This window comes from Neofelis nebulosa, chromosome 8 (genome assembly GCF_028018385.1).
Source record: "Neofelis nebulosa isolate mNeoNeb1 chromosome 8, mNeoNeb1.pri, whole genome shotgun sequence".
Classification (NCBI taxonomy): domain Eukaryota; kingdom Metazoa; phylum Chordata; class Mammalia; order Carnivora; family Felidae; genus Neofelis; species Neofelis nebulosa.
Window position 1 is genome coordinate 97,434,733 of NC_080789.1, and position 24,920 is coordinate 97,459,652.

General features: G+C 42.1%; 1 protein-coding gene across 2 annotated transcripts in view; it reads left to right on the plus strand.

Moving 5' to 3' along the window:
- Window positions 1–67: 67 nt before the first annotated feature.
- STYK1 (serine/threonine/tyrosine kinase 1) overlaps window positions 68–24,920 on the plus strand; it is a 44,844-nt gene continuing 19,991 nt past the window's right edge. The window contains exon 1 of one of the 2 annotated variants that reach the window (XM_058743670.1): window positions 68–130. The gene's annotated coding sequence lies outside the window, so the exon portion shown is untranslated. Of the gene's footprint in view, window positions 131–196; window positions 349–24,920 lie in introns of those variants that run through there. The other variant, XM_058743669.1, reaches the window with a different exon arrangement.

The following is a 24,920-nucleotide window of genomic DNA, read 5'->3' on the forward strand; positions in this document are numbered from 1 at the left end:
TTTTACCTGGGCTGCCGTCTCCTTCACAACGGACCATGTAGCGATCTCTAGAGGAGGAACACAGTAAGCAGACCAACAGCAAGTGCAGCTTTTACAGCTTCGGCAGAGGTTTCCTGCTGGCTGGTGCACGGTGAGTCCCGGAAACCTCAGTTGCCCTCAGACTTCCCCTTGTGGGGAGCCCGCCCCAACTCCATCCTTTGCGGGCAGCCACGCCCCACAGTGGGAAGGAGGGACTGAAAAGCATTTCCTTGAGGCTGGCACACCTTGTCACATCCAAACCGATCATTTTCTAACCCCCCTGGCTGGGCCGGTTCCATCTGAGAGCAGAGTGGCCGGAGGAGACACACGGTAGTGAACTGGGGTTCAGGGGTAGGGGTGGTGGGAGGTGGATAGCTTGGGCGTTTGGGAGGGAAAGGGGGGAGAAGGCCAAGAGTGGGAAGGTTGTGAGAGGCGGTTCGAATTTTATCTGAACGGGCAATGATCACCAGGTGAACGAACCTGTATTTCTTTGGAAGGAACATCTTGTGGATATTTTGACTTTTAGGTTTTTATGATTGTACGATGTGATATGCTGTTCCGTGTTGACCGGATTTTTGCTTTCTTCTGAATTTGTCTTCTCTTTTTCTGTGTCTCTTTCCCTTCTACCTACCTGTCAATGTCATCCCCATTTGTCTCCTTTTTCCCGTTCATTTCTTTTTTGAAAAAAGATTTTTTAACATTTATTTATATTGAGAGACAGAGAGACACAGAGCACGAGCAGGGAAGGGGTAGAGAAAGGGGGAGACACAGAATCTGAAGCAGGGTCCAGGCTCCGAGCTGTCAGCACAGTGCCCAACGCCGGGCTCGAACTCACCAACCCTGAGATTGTGATCTGAGCTGAAGTCCCTCGCTTAACTGACCGAGCCACCCAGGCGACCCTTTGGTTTCTGTGACTGTGGCGTCTTTCTGTTAGGAATCCCCATGCCATCTGAGTTTCTCAGACATTTCAGACCAAGCTTTCTTCTTGCTACTTAGCGAGAACCATCAGTGGTTGTGGAAATCAAGCACCAGAGCTCCTGTAATGTGCAGCTCACACACACAGTGAAATGCACCTGGAAATGGTGACTTCGACCTGATTGACCCTCCTCAGTACTCCTAACACTCAGCGAGGGGCCATCTGGGTCTTTCAGTGAGACACGGGGAGATACCATTGATCCTTGAACATCCCGGGTTTAAGTTAGGTGGGTCCACTTATGCATGGTTTTTTCAATAAGTACAGTACAGTACTGTAAATGTGTTTTCTCTTCCTTACGATTTTCTTAATGGTGCTTTCTTTTCTTTAGCTGACTTCATTCTAAGAATCCACTGTATAATACGTATGATATGCAAAATATCATATGCATACAGTGTTGCTCAATTGTTTATGTTATTGGTAAGGTCGACTGTAGGCTATTAGTAGTTAAGTTTTGGGGGAGTCAGAAGTTTTACCCCTGTTTTCTGCTGCACAGGGGACCGGTGTCGCTAAACCCTGTGTTGTTCAAGGGTCAACTCTACGGACATACTTTGGAGATATTGTGGGTTTGCCTTCAGACCACTGCATTAAAGTGGAATTAATATTGGAATGAAGTGAGTCAGATGAAATTTTTGGTTTTCCAGTGCAAACAAATGTTATGTTTAGTCTGTACTGTAGCCCGTTAAGTGTGTAATATGCCTACAAAAGCCATGTGTATACCTTAATTAAAAATTCTTTCTTTCTTTCTTTCTTTCTTTCTTTCTTTCAAAATGTTGATTTATTTTTGAGAGACAGAGACAGAGTGTGAGCAGGAGAGGGGCAGAGAGAGAGGGAGACACAGAATCTGAAGCAGGTGCTAGGCTTTGAGCTGTCAGCACAGAACCTGACGCGGGGCTCGAACTTAACCGCGAAATCACAACCTGAGCTGAAGTTGGACACTTAACTGAGTGAGCCACCCAGGCGCCCCCCCCAAATACTTTTTTTTTCTAAAAAAGGCTGTCATCTGAGCTTCCAGAGAGTCATAATCATTGATGGCAGACCACTGTAACGAATACAATAACAATAAAAAAGTTTGAAATATTGTGAGAATTAGCCAAAATGTGACCCAGAGACACGAAATGAACAAGTGTTCTTGAAAAAAAAATGCAAAGTTGCTACAAACCTGTCATTTGCAACAAAACAAAACAAAACAACCTGCAATACATATTCTGTGAAGCACAATAAAACAAAATGCTTTAGGACCACACGCCTGTGTTGCTTCTGTGAAAATCATACACTCTTTCTTTAGTGCCTTCACTATTAGCTTGCTAGGGCTGCTCTAACAAATGGCCACAAATCGAGTGGCTTAAGCAACAGAAATGTATTGTCTCACAGTTCTGGAGGCTGAAAGTCTAAAATCAACAGCCATGTTGCTTCTCTCTGAGCGCTGGGAGGGAAGGATCTATTCCAGACCCTTTTCTTTGGCTTGTAGATGGCTGTCTTTATGTTGGTATGGCATTCTCCCTGCATATGAGTCTGTCTTCAAATTTCTTTCTTTTTATTTATTTATGTATTTATAATGTTTATTTTGAGAGCACGTGTGCGTAATTGCAAGTGGGGGAGGGGCAGAGAGAGGGAGAAAGAGAGAGTCCCAAGAAGGTTCCGAGCCACCTTTTGAGACAAAGAGAGGGAGAGAGACAATCCCAAGCAGGCTCTGTGCTGTTAGTGGAGAGCCCGAGGCAGGGCTTGAACCCACAAACCGTGAGATCATGACCTGAGCCAAAACCAAGAGACCAACGCTCAACCGAGCCACCCAGGTGTCTCCAAATTTCCCCCTTTTTAAAGGACATTGGTCATATTGGATTAGTGCCCACTTTAATGACCTCCTTTTATGTCTCTATTGCCTCTGTTAAAGACTATTTCCAAGTAAGGTCACGATCTGCGGTATTGGAAGCTAGGACTTCAGTGTATGAACTTTGGGGTGCACACTTCGATCTGTAACAGTTCCTTGTTCTTTCATTATGTACATACTCAGAGTGAGTTGAGTGTCACATAGGGAGTTTTGTGATTCTACGGCTCTGTTTTATTTTTTTTTTTTTAATTTTTTTAATGTTTATTTCTGAGACAGAGAGAGACAGAGCATGAATGGGGGAGGGTCAGAGAGAGAGGGAGACACAGAATCTGAAGCAGGCTCCAGGCTCTGAGCTGTCAGCACAGAGCCCGATGCGGGGCTCGAACTCACAGACTGTGAGATCAGGACCTGAGCCGAAGTCTGAAGCTCAACTGACTGAGCCACCCAGGCGCCCCACTACGGCTCTGTTTTAAACTGAGGGTGTTAGTTTCCTATTGCTGCGGTAACAAATCACCCCACATTTGGTGGCTTAAACCAACACATGTTTTTCTCTTACAGTTCTGGAAGTCAGAAGTCCAAAAGGGGTTTGCATGCCTTCTGGAGGCTCTAGGAGAAAATCCCTTTGCTTGCCTTTTTTTCAGCTTCTAGAGACTGCTTGCATTCCTTGGCTCAGGACTCTCTTCCTCTATCTTCAAAGCCACGTCAAGTGTTTCTCACAGTTCATTTGCCGGCAGTGACACTTGTGCCTTTTTCTTCCATATTCAGGGTCTTTATGATTACATCAGACTCACGGGCTAATCTAGAATAATCTCCTCATTTTAAGGTCAGTGGGTTAATTCCATCTGCAATCTTAATTTCCTTTTGCTATTCTAACACTATTAAAAACTAACATATTCGGGGCACCTGGGTGGCTCAGTCGGTTAAGCATCCGACTTTGGCTCAGGTCATGATCTTGCCGTTCCCGAGTTTGAGCCCCACATCAGGCTCTGTGCTGACAGCTCAGAGCCTGGAGCCTGTTTCAGATTCTGTGTCTCCCTATCTTGCTCTGCCTTTCCCCCACTCACTCTTTGTCTCTCTCTCAAAAATAAATAAACATTAAAAAATTAAAAAAAAGAAACTAATATATTCATAGTTCTGGAGATTTGGACATAGATGTGTTTGAGGGGCCACTGACAGCCACACTGAGCTTTGAATAACTGGGTTTTCTTTATTGGGTTTATTGTCCTGTTTTCACTCTGAGGGATCAGTGTTTTGCTTGCTATGTGTAGCAAGGAACTTTATATCCCTTTTATAAGAGAAAACCAGCATCCTGTCTAGTGATAGAGCTAAAAATGTGTTCCCATTGAGCAGAAACCTGTGTAGCATGATGCTTCTATCGAATACTATTAAAAACGACTCCCCATCCCTTGTACTTTTAGCATTACAGCTTAATTCTTTATACCCAATTAATTTGTATAGGTTATTTTTTGATAAAATTGTCTTTCTAGGGGCGCGTAGGTGGCTCCAGGCAGTTAAGCGTCCCGACTCTTGGTTTCAGCTCAGGCTATGATCTCACAGTTCGTGGGTTCAAGCCCCTCCCTGGGCTCTGTGCTCAGTCTCTTTGCCTCTCAAAATAAATAAATAAATAAACTTAAAAATAATTTCTTTCAGCTCCAATGTTATTTTTATAGGTGAATTTAGCTGTGTATTTATCGAACAGCCGTATGAATTTTGACATGTGGGCGGACGCTGCTTTAGGCAGAAGAGACATAGCAATGCAGAAAGGAGCTGGGGTCCTTAAATTCTTGTTGTTGTGAAGGTGTCCCTCTCACTCCCTTCTCGTCCTTCCCCTGGTCTCAATTCCCCACCACATCCCTGGCTTTAGATGTGGCTACTGCTCTGTGCCTACGTCTGGGCTGTACTAACGAAGGACCTAAGGAAGGAAATTGCCATGCCCTCAAGGAAACTACCAACTGTTTGGGAAGAAGCAGATAATAATAAGCAAGCCAATGAAGCACTGAGTCAGCTGGTTCAATGCTCTATATTAGCATATCACCTCTTGGACATGGTTTCTAACTGGGAAAAATGAAAGTAGAAGGGAATGAGCACACACATACCAAAAAAAAAAAAAAAAAAAAGTGGCTGCTTGCACAGACATCAGCGTAGACCGGAATGAGTCCTGTCCCGAGTCCAGGGACCTGAAATCTGGTTTAAGCTCTTGCACTCTTTTTGCAAGCAAAGAACAAGGGACTTACTTCAGTGTCCTTCATTATTATTATTATTTCGTTATTATTATTGTTATTATTTCCTCTCTTAACAAATGAAGGGTTGAGGTAGACTGGGAAACCTCCGGGGAGTCTTCCAGGCTTAAAACAAAATGAGTCTTTTATTTTTGAATTTCTCACAATATCTCTGAGTTTCTGAAGCAGAATAATAATGAGGGGACAGGTTCGAATTCAGCTGGGGAGATGGTCACCTCTGGGCCAGAAAGGAAACTGGGGATGGGGTGCAGGGGTTTCTATCCATCCCTTGACTTCAGCCTCCTTTCCTGAAGGTACTCTTACCCGCTCAGCTCAGGTGGCCTTCACTACTTTTCTCCTGTCTACAAGGCCAGCTGAATTGGGCGGTGTAGATTCCTGCCGCCTCATGTTGTGAACGCCATTTCCTAAGGGTGAGTTTTCAGGGAACGGAAGGATCTCCCTAGGCTCATGCCTCCTTTAACCCTCATCAGTCTCTGTTGTGGCCCGACTTCTAAGAATCGTCGCCACCCACAACTCAGCCAACCATCAAGTCAATACAGCTAATTCTCAGTAATGGCCATGATCAAATCAACTTGAAGACAGTGATTGCATGTTTCAAACCTGCACTTTTAAGATTTTTATGAACTAAATTACTGGCAAGAATTATAAATGAGAAAGGAAACCTGTTTTAATTTTCCTTCTGTTATAGCCTCAGCCATAGTAAACTGCCCCATCGGTATATATTTGTAGAGCAGTGGTTTTCAATGTTGGCAGGTAACAAAATAGATAGAAATATGGTGCTATTTCCAGAATACTGATCTAAATTAAAATTATGACATGTATATAATTCTAGGCTCTGTCAGAAATCTACTAAGAACAAATTGTAGCAGATGCTGTAGGGTAAGGAAAAAAAATATGTTTCAAACTGTACATTGTGGCCATAGGTAAATTTCAATAATACACATTTACACAAAATACACAATACACAATACACAATTACATTTACACAAAATATACAATACACAATTACATTTACACAAAATACACAATACACAATTACACAAAATACACAATAATACACAAAATAATACTCGTATTTTAAACCAATTAGCTTTCTAGAGAACTCTTCCAAGTTATTAGCTTGTGTCTCATCAGTTTTTTTTTTTTGTTTTTGTTTTTTTAGTGTTTATTTTTGACACAGAGAGAGAGAGACAGAGCATGAGCAGGGGAGGGGCAGAGAGAGGAGGAGACACAGAATCTGAAGCAGGCTCCAGGCTCCGAGCTGTCAGCACAGAGCCCAATGCAGGGCTCGAACTCACAGACTGTGAGATCATGACCCTAGCTGAAGCCAGACGCTCAACCGACTGAGCCACTCAGGTGCCCCATTGTCTCATCAGTTTTGAGTGATTTAGCCAAATGCACTGTATTGGTTGGGTAAATGCAGAGTTTTGTGTTGAACAACTCTAGGAGACACCATTTATTTTCTATTCATATTATGCTATCAACTCAATGTTGAAAAACATCTGCCAAAGACGATAATTTGGAGTTTGGAGAAATTGATCCCAAGCTCTTCTTTTCTGACAGAACTCTCTATCCAAGCCACCCCCGGTTTGTATCCTTTGGGTCAACTTCTCCAAAGTCCCTCTTACGTCAGATGTGGCTGTCTTGCCTAAGTGCTCAGTCCAGGCCTCAATCTAGTGCTCCTTCTGGCCAGTTAGAGACTAAAGCAGCAGGAAAGGACTTGATTTATCTGAGTAGTAGAAGTGACAGGCTTGCTTCTGGTTCAAGGAAGGAGGAGGAGGCGTAAGAGAATGCCAAATATTTACCTCCATTACCTTGTTTTCCATCAGATACATAATCAGATTCCACAAATCCAGCCAGTCTGGTCTGAAGCTGTCCTGCGTCCTACCTCTGTGGTCCTTCCTCGTAGGTCTCCATGCCCGATTCCTTTAGCGTTGCTGGGGGCTGATCATTAAGTGTGCATCAAAATGAATTCCGGCAGAGGAAGAAGAAAGAAGCAGAGTATCCCCTAAAATATTCATAAAGCCCGGAAGTGCCAACAATTAAAAACACAGCCAGAATGGGAAGTCTCGAGTCTTCAACTTGGGGCATGCATGGGGTAGAGATTTCCAGAGGCTCGTCCAGACACATAAAGAGCCCAAAGACCTGGCAGGCAGAAGAAACTATGAAAGCGTATGCACATTATGAACTGTACAAACTGGGATCTTTTTCCTTACCCTCATCCCTCCAAACCCCAACTGGAAAAAAGGGGGATCAAATATCCAGCCAGCCTTATGAACGGTGGAAAATTGTAGGGAAGGAGCACTAGGTGGAGATTCAAGACACATGAGAGTAGTCTTAGCCTGAGTGTTAACTGGCTGTTGGAAGATACCTCAAACTGTGCCTGAGTTTGCTCATCCATAAGTTATGGAGCTGAGGGGTTTTTTTTGTTGTTGAGTTCAAAGGGCTCTTCCAGTTGTTTAGGATTCTGTGGCATTGGTGGAGCACGTGTTGCATTTCAGAGTGTGCTTGTCAGGCAGAATAAGCAATGGAAGGCAGGGTTGCTGTTTTCATTGTTTCTGTAGCAGCGAGTATGGCCCAGAGGAAACAGCAGTGGTTACTTAATTTGCAGCATGGGAATAGAATGGCTTTTGGGGGGGCGCCTGGGTGGCTCGGTGGGTTAAGTGTCCAACTGCAGCTCAGGTCATGATCTCACACTCCGTGAGTTCGAGCCCCGCGTCGGGCTCTGTGCTGACAACTTGGAGCCTGGAGCCTGCTTCAGATTCTGTGTCTCCTCCTCTCTCTGCCCCTCCCCTGCTCATGCTCTGTCTCTCTCGGTCTCAAAAATAAATAAAAACATTAAAAAAAATGGCTTTTTGATATTGAGAGTCGAGATTGTTGTATCTTCATCCCTTCTTGAAGCCCAGCCATCTCTGCTACCACCAAGTGACCTTGATTTCACTCCTTGTCCTTGTCCTTGTCCTCACCCACATTCCACTCTTAGGATGAGTTAATAATGGATTCATGATGAAGGGGTTTCATATCCGATTAGGTCTCTGATTTATCTTCTGACCCTAGGCGAGTCCCCTTTTCACTCAGACCTTAGTTTCCACATAATGGAGTTGCTAAGGTAGCCATGGATTATTCTGAACTGGTTTTCTATTATAAAAATGAAGATGGGGCACCTGGCACTTAACTCACTTGATTAAGCGTCCGACTTCAGCTCAGGTCATGATCTCGTGGTTTGTGGGTTTGAGCCCCACGTCTGGCTCTGTGCTGACAGCTTGGAGCCTGGAGCCTGCTTCAGATTCTGTCTCCCTCTCTCTCTGCCCCTCCCCTGCTCACGCTCTCTCTCTGTCTCAAAAATAAATAAACATCAAAAAAAATTTTTTTTAAATGAAGATGGGGCACCTGGGTGGCTCAGTCGGGTAGGCGTCTGACTCTTGATTTTGGCTCAGGTTATGATCTCATGGTTTGTCAGTTCGAGCCTCGTGTCGGGCTCTGCACAGACAGAATGGAGCCTGCATGGGATTCGCTCTCCATTTCTCTCTCTGCCCCTCCCCCACTTGTATGTTCTCTCTCTCTCAGAATGAATAAACTTTAAAATCTATCTATCGATATATATAGATATATATCTATATAACTATATAACTATCTATATAACTATATAACTATATATAACTATATATCTATATAACTATATCTATCTATCTATCGATAGATAGATATATATCTGTATAACTATATAACTATCTATATAACTATATCTATATAACGATCTATAGATAGTTATCTATCTATCGATATATACATATCTATATATATCGATAGATAACTTTGAGAAATATACCAACTCTATAGGATTGGGAAGAAAGAAATATTAATAAGCCAAATGTGACTTTATAATTATCTGTAAAACATCACTTCTTCAGCACATCACATTTATCTTTCCAAGTCTGCTCTCCTTGGGCTGATATTGAAATTGATTATTTTTAATTCACTGAGTTAGCACTGACCATGGAATGGAGGCAAGCTGACTTCAAAACCAAAGTATGAGCTTACGTTATCTACAAACAGATGGGCAATAAAGATTTGATAGTATCAGCAAGGTTGCAGGTTGTGGGTTTATAGGTATTCAAAAACTATGTGAGATAAGTCACTCACCAAAAGGAGTTGAACACTGGGCTAGAACTCTCTGTGCTAGATGGAGGTCCTTATAGTTTTACATGTGAGTTACAGGATTTAATAGTGGTATTAGGGACTGCTCCTTTGCGCCTTTCATTTAAGCTCAATCGATAACATTTTGGGTGCCCAGGGAACAGTGTTCTCTATAGGTTTGATTTGAAGAAGCATTTATGGATAGGAATTTAGAGATGTGACTCTGGGTACCAGAGTCCCACCAAATTCATGGCAATGTGAGGAATCAGATGAACTCGGGCCCGTCAAAGAAAATAAACTGGGTGCTGATGCTAAGAACTACAAAATGTGCTCTATAGTGTGCCTTTATCCAAACATGAGGAGGATCAGAAGTGGCCTTTTAGTATGCTATGGTACCATATATAAATAACATGCTTGGCCAGCCTCTAGGAGGCATGTATTGTCCAACCTGTTCTAGAATGGATCTTCTCAGAGACAGAGCATTCTGTGACATTGCCGAATCATACACAAATTCTGGTTTAACCTTTAGAGGCCATGGAACTGTTTGTCATCATCAACAACAAATGAGACTTGCACACTGAAAACTACAAAATATCATTGAAAAAATTAAAGAGGATCTAAGAAGACTTAATATCGTTAAGATGGTAGTACCCTCTCAATTGATCTGTACAGTCAATGTAATCTCTACCCCAATTTTTTTTACAGAAATGGCCAAGCTGATTCTAAAATGCACATCATAACATAAGTGTCTTAAAATATCCAAAACAGTCAAAAAGAGAACAAAGATGGAGGAGTCATGTCTAATGATTTAAAAACTCACTTTTTTTTTTTTTTAATTTTTAATGTTTATTTACTTTTGAGAGACAGAGCATGAACGGGAGGGGCAGAGAGAGAGGGAGACACAGAATCCAAAACAAGCTCCAGGCTCCGAGCTGTCAGCACAGAGCCCCACGCGGGGCTCGAGTTCACGAACCGTGTGATCATGACTTGAGCCCTAGTCAGATGCTTAACTAACTGAGCCACCCAGGTGCCCCTAAAAACTCACTAAGTTTTAAAACTAAGTAATTAAGACTGTGTACTATTGGCATAAAGATAGACATATAGACCAATGGAACAGAATTGAGGGTCCTGAAATAAACTCATACCTATGGCCATTTGATTTTCTTTTTTATTAAAAAAAATTTTTTTTTAATTATTTTTCTTTATTTTTGAGAGGCAGAAAGACACAGTGTATGTGGGGGACGGGCAGAGAGAGAGGGAGACACAGAATCCAAAGCAGGTTCCAGGCTCTGAGCTGTCAGCACAGAGCCCGATGCGGGGCCCAAACTCATGAACCATGAGATCATGACCAGAGCCAAAGTTGGATGGATGCTCAACCGACTGAGCCACCCAGCCGCCCGGGCCATTTGACTTTCTATATAGTGCCAACACAATTCATTGTGCAGATGCACTGGATATTAACATGCAAAAGAATGAAATTGATTGCCTACTTCACAACATTTGCAGAAATTAACTCAAAATAGGTCAAAGATCTAAATGTAAGATCTAAAATCATTATTCAGCCATAAAAGTGAATGAAGTACTGATTTATGCTACAACATGGATGGGATGGTTAATTTTTTTAAAAAAATTTTAATGTTTTTATTTATTTTTGAGAGAGAGAGAGAGAGAGAGCAAGCAGCGGAGGGGCAGAGAGAGAGGGAGACGCAGAATCTGAAGCAGGCTCCAGGCTCCGAGCTGTCAGTACGGAGCTGATGTGGGGCCTGAACTCATGAGCTGTGAGATCATGACCTGAGCCGAAGCTGGACGCTTAACTGACTGAGCCAGCCAGGTGCCCCAGGATGGTTAGTTTTATATGTCAGTTTGACTGGGCTGAGGAATGCCCAGATGTTGAGGAAACATGATTTCTGGGTGCCTCTGTGAGGATGTTTCTGGAAAAGATTAGCATTTGAATCAGTGGACTGAGTAAAGGAGATCTGCCCTTGCCAGTGTGGGTGGACATTATCCAGCCTGCTGAGGGCTTGAGGAAAGCAAAAAGATGGAGGAAGGGTGAATTTTCTCTCTCTTGAGATGGGACACCCATCTTCTCCTGCCCTCCACCATCGGAACTCCTGGTTCTCCGGCCCTTGGGCTCTAGGACTTACGCCCATGGTCCCCCGCTCTCAGGCCTTCAGCCTCACACTGAATTGTACTACCAGCTTTCCTGATTTTCCAGCTTGCAGACAGCAGGTTGGGGGACTTCTCGGCCTCTGTAATCTCATGAGCTAAGTCCCATAATAAATGTCCTCCTATATATTTGTCTATATATCTACATCTTTATATCTTATTCGTTCAGTTTCTCTAGAGAACTCTGATTAATACAATGGATGATCTTAAATGCATGCTAAGTGAAAGAAACCAGACACAAAGCTACAGATTGTATGATTCAATTCGTATGAAATGTTCAAAATAGGTAAATCCAGAGACAGAAAATAGGTGATTGCCAGGCGCTGGGGAGAGTGGGCATTGGGGAGTGACTACTATTGGTACAGATTTCTTGGAGGGGATGATGAAAATATTCTAAAATTAGAAAGCAGTGATGGTTGTATGATTTTGTGACTATAAAAACCACTGATAATACACTTTAAAAAGGGTGAGTTCTTGGGGCCCCGGGTGGCTCAGTTGGTTAAGTGTCAGACTTCAGCTCAGGTCATGATCTCACGGTTTGTGAGTTGGAACCCCACATCGGGCTCTGTGCTGGCAGCTCAGAGCTTGGAGCCTGCTTTGGATTCTGTGACTCCCCCTCTCTCTGCCCCTCCGCTGCTCACACTCTGTCTCTCTTTGTCTCTCAAAAATTAAATAAACGTGAAAGCAAATTTTTTAAAAGGGTGAGTTCTCTGGTATGTGAATTATATCTCAGTCAAAAAGAAAGCAATATTGAACGTAATTCTAATTTTGAAAAAAAAAAAAAAAAAAAAGAAAAAGGAAAGAAAAGAAAAGAAAAAAAAGGTTTTCCAGAATCTGCTAGGAAGAAGATATAATGTCAGAAAATAGATTCCAAAGCCATACAACCTGGGAGTTCCAAATCCCTGTTACTAGCTGAGTGGTCCAGAGCAAGTTACTTTACGTCTCTGTGACCCAGAGGTCATTGGTGCCATTGTAACTATATGCCTACTAGGCTGTAATGGGAAGCAAAAACCAGTATGAAGGAAGCTGTGCTGCATGTAAGTGACGGTTAAAGAGGGGCAGAGCAGGGCAGGGTCCAAAGCAGATTGCTTCATTGGTTTATTGTCTGAACTCTGCTCCAGGCTGACTCACGGAAAGACACTGGGTGTAGTGGAAAAGGAGGAAGAGATAATATGGATCCAAGATACCATATCTATATTTAACCTTTCCTGGCCCTGGAAAAGATCCAGAACTATGTTAGGAGAGACACATAGAGGAAGGCACCAGAGCCAGGGATGATGAAAAATATTGGATAAATTTTTTGTTGCTCAGTTTAAATAAATTTTAGACAAAAATGTTGAGGGTTTTCCTCTGGTTTCAGACAATAAACTTAAGATTTTGTTCTCTTGTCCTGTCTCTACTGGGACCTTGCTTCATCTTTCAATTGAAAATGAGATCAGACAGGGGCACTTGGGTGGCTCAGTCAGTTAAGTATCTGACTCTTGATTTAGTCTCAGGTCATGAGCTCATGGTTTGTGAGTTCAAGCCCCGCATTGGGCTCTGTGCAGAAAGCATGGAGCCTGCCTGGGATTCTCTCTCTGTCTCTCTCTGTCCCTCTCCTGCTCATGCACTCTCTCTCTCTCAAAATAAATAAATAACCTTTTAACAACAACAAAAAAAGATCAAACAAATCTTTAAAGTTCATGTCACTGCCACATTTTTATTCCCAGGACAGATCAAGAAGCTAGGACAGTGGCAGGTGTTTGTAGCAAGATTCACATTCCTTTGTTTTTTTAATTAATTAATTAACTAATTAATCAAAGTTTTATTTAATTGTAGTTAGTTAACATATTTGCAATATTGGTTTCAGGAGTAAAATTCAGTGATTCATCACTTAAATACAACACCCAGTGTTCATCATAACAAGAGCCCTCTCTAATACCCATCACCCATCTAGCCCATCCCCCTCCCACCTCCCTCCATTGACCCTCAGTTTGTTCCCTATCTTTAAGAGTCTCTTACCATGTCTCTCTCTCTCTCTCTTTCCTCCTCCCATGTGTTCATCTGTTTTGTTTCTTAAACTCTACATATGCATGAAATCATATGGTATTTGTCTTTCTCTGATTTATTTCGCTTAGTGTAATACATCTAGCTCCATCCACGTTATTGCAAATGGCAAGATTTCATTCTTTTTGAACACATCCCTTTGTTTTAAACTGCTTTCTGCATCTTTGTAAGATGCACTTCCCATTCATGACTTTTCTTTAGATCTCACTCTTTCTGTCAACATACAGCAAAGAAGGACTATATTACATAGCCATTTTGAGGGAATGATAGAAAGGTGTCACATTTCTTACTTAAAAAAATAGAGAAAAACTCTGTTGTTGACCTTTCCTCTGGTTTCACACTTCTGAATTCTCTTCTTTATGTGAGTATATGTTATATATCCTTGGTTTCATCATCGTTTTCCTTTCTTGGATTCTAAATAAATAATTATAATGCCTTGTATTTTTACTCTATATATTTCATGGTGTTTTACATACAAACCTCAGACCAAGACATGTTAATTAGCTTGCTTAAGGTCACACACAAGATGGTGCTAACCCAGTGTCATAACTGAGATCTCACGTCTCCTTTGCCTGTATTAGGAGAGGGTTCTTTCTTTTCATTCTACATTTCTCCTAGAACTTTCCACTGAGAAATAATCTAGGTGAGGAAAATATAACCAATTCCAGGGCAGAAGGCAGCTGAAGCCAACGTGAAGATCAGTGCTGGGGCCTCATTATACTGGAGTCCATGCTAGTGTAGAAATAGTGTTATTTAAAGTTCATTTGATCACAGGGTTTTCTCCAAAGTGCATCTCATATCTGCATTAATCTCTGTCTTCCTCAAAATCACTGGTATTGATATATGAGAGGAGAAAGAGTATGATTAGCAAATGATAGAGCAATAAGTTAGTAGAACTGGCTTGAAATTCTCTGAAATACCAAAGCCTTAACACCAGCTTAACAGATCTCCAAATCATTTACTATAGAAATGCTTTAATGGTGGGAAGCAAGGTACATCAGAAAAGAGGGCAGTGGACCTGTGGGGGCAGGGGAGAGGGAGAAAGTAGTAATACGACCTTGGATTTCTGAATTCCATCAATTTCTTTTATTCTAAGACTTTAAAGTTTTGTCCTATGTTTTATCTTATTTGTCTTGCCAGAATGTCTGATTAGGCAGTTCAAGGATTATGATCCATTACTTTATGGATCAGGAATTAAAACCCAGAGATGTGATAACACCTGCTCCAAATGATAGCGACAGAAAGGGAGAGAGAAACAGAGATAATGTTAAGATATGGCTGCCAATTTAGAACTGTATTAAACTAGATCCTGATGAATTTTAAATCTGCTTATATCACTTTACCTATGAACATAAGAAAAACCCCTTTATTAAAAACTTTCATGAATGTAAATTGATATATTTATTCTATTGTATAGCTGTATAAAAATTTGGCAGTCCTCTTTGCATTAGAGTTTTCCAGAGAAATAGAGCCAACAGGATGTTTGTGTGTCTGTGTATGTATGTATATGCATGTATGTATGCCTATATGTATGTATGTATCATCTATTGAGATCTAGTTTGAAGAATAGATCTGAGCCTGGATGGCTCAGTTGGCTAAGCATCCGACTCTTGATTTTGGCTCAGGATATGATCTCACGGTTTGTGAGATTGAGCCCTGTGTTGGGCTCTGCACTGGCAGTGCAGGGTCTGCTTGGGATTCTCTCTCTCTCTCTCTCTCTCTGCCCCTCCACTGTTTGTTTTCTCTCTTTCAAAATAAATAAATAAGCATTAACAAAAATTAAGAATCTGTGGATAGTTGGGAAGTCCAAAGTCTTCAAGGTAGACCAGCAGGCTGGAGACCCAGTGAAGTGATGCAGTTTAAGTCCAAAGGCAGTGTGCTGGCATAATTTCCTCTTCTGGGGAGGTCAGTCCTTTTCTATTAAGACCTTCAACTGATTAGATGGGCCATACCCACATTACGGAGGGTAATGTGCTTTCTTCAAAGTTCCCTGACTTAATTGTTAATCTTATTTTAAAAATGCCTTCACAGAAATATCTAGAATAACGTTTGATCAATTATCTGGGTACCATGGCCTAGCCAAGTTGACACATAAAATTACCCATCACACACTTCTTCATGAAAATTTAATTTTATTTCTACTTTTAATTTTAATACAATTTGCATAATTGTATAATTATAATAGCATTTTAAAAACAATCATTATTTATTAATAATTATTATTAATCAATAATAATAACAATCAATTATTATAATTATTAAATAAAATGATAATTTTTTTTGCATGTTCAGAAACATCTTCCATTAAAAAAATCCTTTTATGGGGTGCCTGGTTGGCTCAGTCAGTGGAGCCTGCGACTCTTGGTCTCAGGGTTGTGAGTTTGAGCCCCATGTTGGGTGTAGAGATTACTTAAAAATAATATCTCTTAAAAAATCCTTTTATAATTGAGTTTTAGGAGAGAAATTACTGGGTCAAAATTATGAACGTCATTCAGACTCTTTTCTTACACTGCCAAATTCATTTCCATAATGTAGAAATTTAGATTTCCTGTTAATGTGTAAGAGTGGGCTTTTTAAAATAGGGTTCTTCAGAACATCAGAAGTCTCTTTCTTTTTTTTTCTTAAATGGAAATACAAAAATTTCACATCTTGGTTTTACTTGAATGTATATTATATAATTATTAGTTAAATTGAACATCTTTAATCTTAACATCACCCTTCTCCCATATTTGTTAAACACTTTGATTTGATGTATTGGTTTTCTTTTGATTTTCACTGTTTTTTTTTAATTTTTAATTTTTATTTTTTAATTTTAATTTTTTTTGAGAGAGAGATAAAGAGAGAGAGAGTCTGTGTGAACAGGGAAGGGGGGCAGAGGAAGCGAGAGAGAGAATCCCAAGCAGGCTTCACACTCAGTGTGGAGGTTGACACGGGGCTCGATCCCATGACCCTGGGATCATAACCTGAGCCAAAATCAAGAGTCTGACACTTAACCGACTGAGCTACCCAGGTGCCCCATGTTTTTCACTTTTCATGACCATTTATTTATTGTCATCTTATTAATTTTCTTACTATAGTTACTAAGTTATATAGAATTTCCGTTTTTATGCATTGATCCTTTCTTTGTGGCTTTACTTTTTCTGTTGGAAGGATTCTTCTATTTATTTATTTGTTTGTTTGTTTGTTTGTTTATTTGTTTATTTACCTTCTGCATTTGTATCTCTTTTGTTATGTATTATTTTTATTTTTAAATTTACATCTAAGTTACTTAGCATTTAATGCAGTAATGATTTCAGGAGTAGATTCCAGTGATTCATCCCCTACATGTAACACCCAGTGCTCATCCCAGCAATGGGATGGGTCCCTTGCTCATTTAGCCATCTTCCCATCCACAACCCCTCCAACAGCCCTCAGTTTGCTCTCTATATTTAAGATATTTAAGAGTCTCGTATGTTTTGCCCCTCCCTCTTTTTACATTATGTTTGCTTCCCTTTCCCTATGTTCATCTGTTTCGTATCTTAAATTCCACATATAAGTGAAGTCATATGATATTTGCTTTCTGTAATTCTGCTTAGCATAATACCCTCTAGTCCCATCCACGTAGTTGCAAATGGCAAGATTTCATTCTTTTTGATTGCCGAGTAATACTCCATTGCATATATATACCACATCTTCTTTATCCATTCATCTGTCAGTGGACACTTGGGCTCATTCCATATTTTGGCTATTGTTGATAGTGCTGCTATAAACATGGGGGTGTGTGTGTCCCTTCGAAAACAGCACACCTGTATCCCTTGGATAGATACCTAGTAGTGCAATTGCTGGGTCATAGGGTAGTTCTATTTTTAATTTTTTTTTTCAAAGTTTTTAATTTATTTTTGGGACAGAGAGAGACAGAGCATGAACGGGGGAGGGGCAGAGAGAGAGGGAGACACAGAATCAGAAACAGGCTCCAGGCTCGGAGCCATCAGCCCAGAGCCTGACGCGGGCTCGAACTCACGGACCGCGAGATCGTGACCTGGCTGAAGTCGGACGCTTAACCGACTGCGCCACCCAGGCGCCCCTCTATTTTTAATTTTTTGAGGAAACTCCATACTGTCTTCCAGAGTGGCTGAACCAGTTTGCATTCCCACCAGCAGTGCAAAAGGGTTCCCGTTTCTTCACATCCTCGCCAACATCTGTTGTTGTCTGAGCTGTTATTTTTAGCCATTCTTACTGGCGTGAGTTGGTATGTTATTGTGGTTTTGATTTGTACAGGAATCTTTTCTTTTAATCTTACCTAGTCCTCACCAATCCCATATAACGTACAATGTTCGTTTTTGTTTCTTAAAACATATAATCATTTGTCCAACTAAAATTTATTTTTGCACAGGAATGAAGCAAGGATCTAAATTATTATTGCCAAGTGAGTAACCATAATATGCATATGATGCATAATCCACATAATGATAATCAATCTCAACAGTTCGCAACCTGGCTGTAATTTAGTGTCTCCTGGGAAGCAGTCCTTTTTTTCAGTGCTGATAAGTGAAATCATACTTATGGGATACATAAACATCATAATTTCTTCTAAGTGAACCCCACATGGGCATTTTTTAGAAAGCTCCCTACAAGAGGCTAATGTGTAGCCAGGTTTGAGAATCTGCTTGTTCTGTTTCATGCTGACTTCTTTATATTAAATCCCTAAATATGTCATTTATTTCTGGGATATTTATGTGCTCTATTAAGCTTACTCTCTATTTTTGAGTGTCGCTGTGTAGGTTAGTGTGTGTGTTAGGCTTTGTAACATATTCAGGCCTAGAATATGCTTCTTGCCTCAAATCTTGTTTTGCTTTTGGAATGAGAGATTAATGCATGCTGGGATATCACTAGTTCTTATCCTCATCTTGCTGGAGCCCTAAGTTTGCAAAACAAAAACAAAAACAACTGTAACAAGTCCTTATTGAACTTCTCAACTTACTTACACATCTTAGAAAAGCTACCTAAACTTTCTCCCCATCCTCATTTTCTATTTGTTCTCTGAACTACCCCCCTCTCTAGCTCCGCTACTGCTTATTCTTTCTAGGACCATGAGTGATCTCCGTTCTGTCTGTATCCATTGGGCCACTTCTCTGAGAGAGTGATTTGAGATAAACTAGGTTTTGGAGGTAAATTCTAGGTAAAGGTCGACAGTTCGGTGATACATTCACATGTAGGTGAGAGTAAGCAACTTGGGTTTATAGTATGGCAAGCAGAACAGTAGGGGCAAGAGGTCCAGGGGCACGTGGGTGGGCGTGAAGTAGAGTATGGACGGGGTGATGGCCATTATTCAGGTGCAAGGCCATCAGGGTATCTATCAGGAGGGGGGTGGCTTTCCATTTGTAGTAGGACGTCAGTAACCAGACTATATTGTGCAATTCTAATCTCATGAAAGAGGATTGATTTAGGCAGAGAGGACAGTGAGGGCCTATCCACTTGTGAGACATTCAGGATAGGACTCCAGACTTGAGAGTACTTGGGTACTCAGCATTAGTACCTGGAAAACCTTACGAGAAATGAGCGACCTGTCTTCTCAAACTAAGGAGGGCGGCAAGAAGGATAGGGAGAAGGAGCCGAGACTATTGATCTCCTTACTGCCTCCATCCAGATTAGTTCAGGAATTTTACCCAAGACTGGGTAAAAATGTAGCCAGCAGATAGGTGGTGTCAATGGAAGCAGCTAGAAGGTGTTGAGACATTTAGGGACAGAAGGTGAATTAATTAACTAATTAATAATATACCACCATGTAGCATTCTATCTGTTTTATACCTTAGTTTACAGCATTGTGTTCTTGATCCATCTTGTTTAAATCTCCCGTCCTCAACATGATTGTCAAATTCAGAGACCTCTTAGCAGGTGTAATACTTAGACTGTCCAATCGTACGTAGTTGCTGTATGAAGTTTTAACACTCACGTTCCTTTATGATTAACTTCATCTTCGCACACAGGACTACGTGGAGTTAGATCTACCAATATTATAAATATCTTGACAATAGGGGTTTTGTTTTGTTATCTGGAGTTATATACGCTTACCTGATTGGTACAGCTATGTGACTACCTCCCAACCTGGGAGACAGGTGAAGAAGGGAGGGGGGAGGAAGGGAAGCACTACTTCATATTGATTGTCAGTAATGGGACCAGCACTATGCTAGGTATTATATGTAAATTATCCTGGAGAGCCTTCCACAGTCTCGGGAGAGAGATATCATTGTCTCCGCTGACAGATGGACAAACGGAGGCTCAGAAGGTTAGCATGACTTATACACAGTCTGGATTCTTCCTGTTGGACCTGAGATCCAAATAGAAGTCTGACTCCAAATCTCCTTCTCTTGCCACTTCCCCAGAGGAAAGTACAGGCAGGGCAGGGATAGGAATGAAGCTTGTGAGCTTCTGGGGCTGCTGGGATATGGGTAGAAAGAGGCAGGTCTGCAGGACCTTCAGAATTTGAGAGGCAAGGTCGTCTCAGTGGTTGAGGGGACTTGCTCATTGCCCTGCCCCCTTTTCTGGCATGACTCATTCTTTGCTGCTGTCTGTGGTTCTTCACTGCCCTCAGGAGAGAAACAGGTGTCCCGCTCCCTGAACTAGGAAGGGAAGGCATGGCAAAGTCAGGTGTCGTGCCTCTGGACGCTTGATGAATCACCTATCAAACCAGAATTGGCACCTCTGTTATCATAACACCAGCTCAGTGCTGATTCCATCTTTCCCAGCTTCCAGACTGCTCAGCTCTGAGGCACACTGAGCCACTCTTAAGGAGGGACTCTGCTGTTTGCTCCTTGCTGTGCAGAATGAGGTTCCCGGGGGCATCGTTTTCATCTCGCCAGGCGTTTGTGGTTGTGTACCTGGGATTACCTTCTCTGTGCAGGATCTTTACAGGGACCCACCCTGTGTGACACAGCACTTCACACATTTCCTGCTTGTGACATCCCCTGTCCATTGTCTCTCTGCCTGCCCGGGTCCGGGACTCATTTATCAGAGAATGAGACAGCGTGTGTACGTGTGTGTGCGCGCGTGTGCACGTATGTGTGTTCCCGCCATCTTTCGCAGAATGCCTTCCTTCTGTCCTTTTTCAGTGTGGCTCTCCCGTCTGCCAGAGGGCAATGTGCTAGAATGGGCGGGAAGAGTGGTAGAACAGGGTGGAGCTCCTCACTTACAGGGGAAACTGCTAAGACTTCTCAAGTTCCAGAAGTCCCCCCACTGCCCCTGAATGAAAAGTCTAGCAGAATGAATAGCAGAGAGGGGGACTGATCTTTGGAAATGCACTGTGACTGACCACAGCAGCAGCGAAGTGTTTGAGAGAAGCCCCAGGGAGGCGTCTCCTCTGGCGTGTCCAACGGGTAGGAGAAAGGAGACGCAGATAGAAAAGAGGCAATTCTGTGTTTTGGGGGGGGGGGTGGTAGTTGTGTGTCCTTGGCTTTTCCCTTATTGAGAACCCTTTTTCGGGGCGCTTGGGTGCCTCAGTCAGTTAAACGACTGACTTCGACTCAGGTCATCTTCGGGTCAGTGGGTTCGAGCCCCACATAGGGCTCTGTGCTGACAGCTCAGAGCCTGGAGCCTGCTTCGGATTCTGTGTCTTCCTCTCTCTGCCCCTCCCCCACTCTCGCTCTCTCCCTCTCTCTCAAAAATGAATAAACACTAAAAAAATAAAAATAAAAAAAAAAAGAGAACCCTTATTCTGGGCTGGGGAAATTGTTGATTGGTAATCTCGGGAAGAGAAAACAATCAGCGAGATAATGTCTAATTTGGGATATATCATTTCTGGGTTTTTGAGGTTTGCCTGTGGTAGATGGAGAATTATGGAATTGAGAACGTGAAAAACAGAATGATAATTATAATAAAAATAAAATGTATTGAATTTGGGTGACACCTCAAAGGACCTAAAATTAATCTCTGCAGTCATATTAAAAACCTCATGGGGTGGGTAGTGTTACTGCGATTCTTACTTAGATGTTAAGGGGCCTGTCTGTCTTGCAATCACAGTACTCCTCTCCAAAGCAAATTTTTTGGGAGCTTCCAGGATACAAATTAGGCTTCTTCATCTCTACTGGGTTGTACATGTGTTTTAGGAATTCCTGCAGACACGTTAAAATAAGAAGGAAGACTGGGACGCCTGGGTGGCTCAGTCAGGTGAGCATCTGACTTAGGCTCAGGTCATGATCTCACATCGGCCCACATCGGGCTTACTGCTGTCAGCTCAGAGCCCACTTCGGATACTCTGTCGCCCTCTTTCAGTCCCTCCCCCGCTTGCGCTCTCTCAAAAATAAATAAAACATTAAAAAAAAAAATAAGGAAGAGAAGCTGATAACACTCAGTCTCCTTATTACAAGACCTTTGTTGAAATAAGGTCAGGATTCCCAAGCACCATGGGAGCCTCTCTTCTAATGGTTTCAAAGTGCATTTCAAGCCCTGGGTCTCTAGGAAGGTGTGGGAGGGGGAGGATCAGAACAATCACAATCCTTCAGTATCTGAGGAGAACAGGAGGACAAGGGATTCCCTCTGGGTGACCTCCCCTTCTCTCTGCCTCATCCACCCTAGGAGATATCACCCGGCACAAGGCAAGTTGTCTACACTAGTCAAATCCTCTGGATCGAAAGAGGCTCACCTCTCCAGTGTGCCTTTGCCTGTACTCTTTGTCCTCTGGCAAGTGTGCTTCAGGAGGAAGGTGGGGCCTTGGGCGCTGCATGGTGCTCCCAATTCTCAGGCCAGTGCCCTGTCTCCTGGGAGTTCTAGCTCCTTCTGGACCTTCATGCTCACAGTGAGAGATCGCCAGTCCTGGAAACTAGACCCTTTCCCTCAAAAAGGGATTTAGGATGGAGATCAAATCCAGGAAAATGAACAGACAAAGAAAATGATCCAAGATTCCATAATCTGGGGAGTACTGGGGGAAAGTTTCTGATTCTACCTTTATTTTCTGGATACAGTTTGAAGACAGACAGGCAGTCGTTGTCTGTGGCCCTCTAAGACCTTGGAGCACACACTTAGGCAGATTCTCCTCCCCTGTGCTTTCCAAATTCTGTTGCATTTGTTGGTGAAGTTTGGTTTCTGCATTACGGTTTCTATGATTCTTTTGGATTCGGACATAATTTCTTCTTCCATGTGAGTGACAAGTACAGATGTGCAGTAAAGTGGTTTAAGGAATATTGGGTTTGTAATTAAAAGACTGGGGCATGACACCTTGCTGTGGCATTTGCTTGCTGTTTTTTTTTTTTTTTTAACCTGGGCTTATTCAGAATTGAATCTTTTTGAATGTTTTAATGTTTATTCATTTTTGAGAGAGACGGAGACAGAGTGTGCGCGGGGAAGGGGCCAAGAGAGAGGGTGACTCCAGGCTCTAAGAATCGGAAGCAGGCTCCAGGCTCTGAGCTGTCAATCAGCACAGAGCCCAACGTGGGGCCCAAATTTGTGAACTGCGAGATTATGGCCTGAGCCAAAGTCAGACACTTAATCAGCTGGACCATCCAGGTGCCCCCCAAATTCAACCTTTTCGGACCTCAGTTTCCCCGTTGTGTGAAAGTGCCTAGCGTCACACCTGGCACATTATAGTTGCTCGACGTATGTTTATTGGAGCTGAAAATAGGAAGGACGGCTTGCTGTTCAGAATGTTAAAGACTAATTTTGGAATCCTGTAGATAGATCTGAGCAATTCTTTTCGATCTCATTTCCAATTTAACACGTTCATTCCATTAAATGGTGTTTTGTTTTGTTTGTTTTGCTAGGACACCTCATGGATGAGGAAGAAGGGGGAGGGGAAGAGGGGAGTGAGCTGGAAGGCAAACTGCCTCAGTCTGGGGCTGCTACCTCTGTATGTTTTACTCTCCTCACCCAAAGCCTTTGGGTCCTCTGCCCCAAGGTCCATAGCTATTAATAACTCCCTTACCCAGTGTGGCATTCATCTGAGTGGGTGGGTCACTTGTCTTTATAAAAACAACATGGTTGGCAGATCCATTTGTGTTGATACACAGGTGGTAAGGTTGAGGGTGGAGGCTGGTGTAACATTTAACCATATCTTACAGGAATGGGACCAGATGTTATACGGAGATCAGTCAAGTGATTTCTCACAACACTTAGGCAGTTGGAGTGTAGGAGAACGTATCTAATTTTTAAAGTTCTGTTTGTACCCATTCATCAACCGATGGACATTTAGGTTCTTTCCATGTTTGGCTATTGTTGAAAGTGCTGCTGTAGACATTGGGGTGCAAGTGTGGTTTATACACACAATGGAATACTACTTGGCAATGAGAAAGAATGAAATCTGGCCTTTTGTAGCAACGTGGATGGAACTGGAGAGTGTTATGCTAAGTGAAATAAGTCAGACAGAGAAAGACAGATACCATATGTTTTCACTCACATGTGCATCCTGAGAAACTTAACAGAAGACCATGGGGGAGGGCAAGGAAAAAAAGTTAGAGAGGGAGGAAGCCAAACCATAAAAGACTCTTAAAAACTGAGAATAAACTGAAGGTTGATGGCGGGTGGGAGGGAGGGAAAAGTGGGTGATGGGCATTGAGGAGGGCACCTGTTGGGATGAGCACTGGGTGTTGTATGGAAACCAAGCTGCCAATAAGTTTCATATTCAAAAAATAAATAAATAAAATAATAATCATAAACAAATAAAGTTCTATTTGTAGATGTATTTTGGTAAGATGAGTTTCTTCTGGACACCCATGAGTAAATTGCCGATCATATCTGGGAGACTATTGTGCTCACTGGACAGAAGTGTGGCTCGTGGGGGTTGCATTATTCTTGGAAATAGAACTGTCTTTGTGTGTAATGAAACAGACAGAGAGGGGACGTGGCGTTATGCTTGCATCGTGCCTATGCGTGAGGGTTTGAAGAGTTTACGTTAAATAGTTAGCTTAATTTCAGTTATAGTCATTCGACTCTAGACTCTAATCGTGCGAAGATTTGAGCTGCACTGTACTCCCCATTTCATACTCCTTTGTATCTCTTTCTTCATCGTGCTGTTTCCTCCTCTCGGTTCTCAGTTCAAGAAGGGAGCTACACTTTTCAATATGCCGACAGAAAGAAGCAACTGAGAAGAGAGAAAGTAAAGAATGATAACCACAAGTGAGGAAATAATATTGTTTTAATGAGAGGCCTGCCTGAGGGGATTTGGCATTGTAGATATAGGTATGTGAAAGCTATAGGCAGCCGATGTACATCTGTTCCAGCCACCGAATAGGATGATCAGAATAAACAATTTCACGACTTTTCTAGATCCTTGATTCCAGTGGCTTGAATATAGTAAAACCTAGTGATACATGGTACCAAGGAGAGAACTGTGGGGTAATGTTTTACATGCGTGAGGATTTTATAGTCTAGGTAAGGAGAAGAAGCAGTAGCCAGTATTATTTTTTTCTTTTTGAAGATTTTTTAAAATTTATTTTGAGAGAGAGAGAGAGAGAGAGAGAGAGTGAGTGAGCAGGGGAGGGACAGAGGGAGAGGCAGAGAGGAAATCTGAGGCAGGCTCCATGCTGCCAGCGTGGAGCCCAAT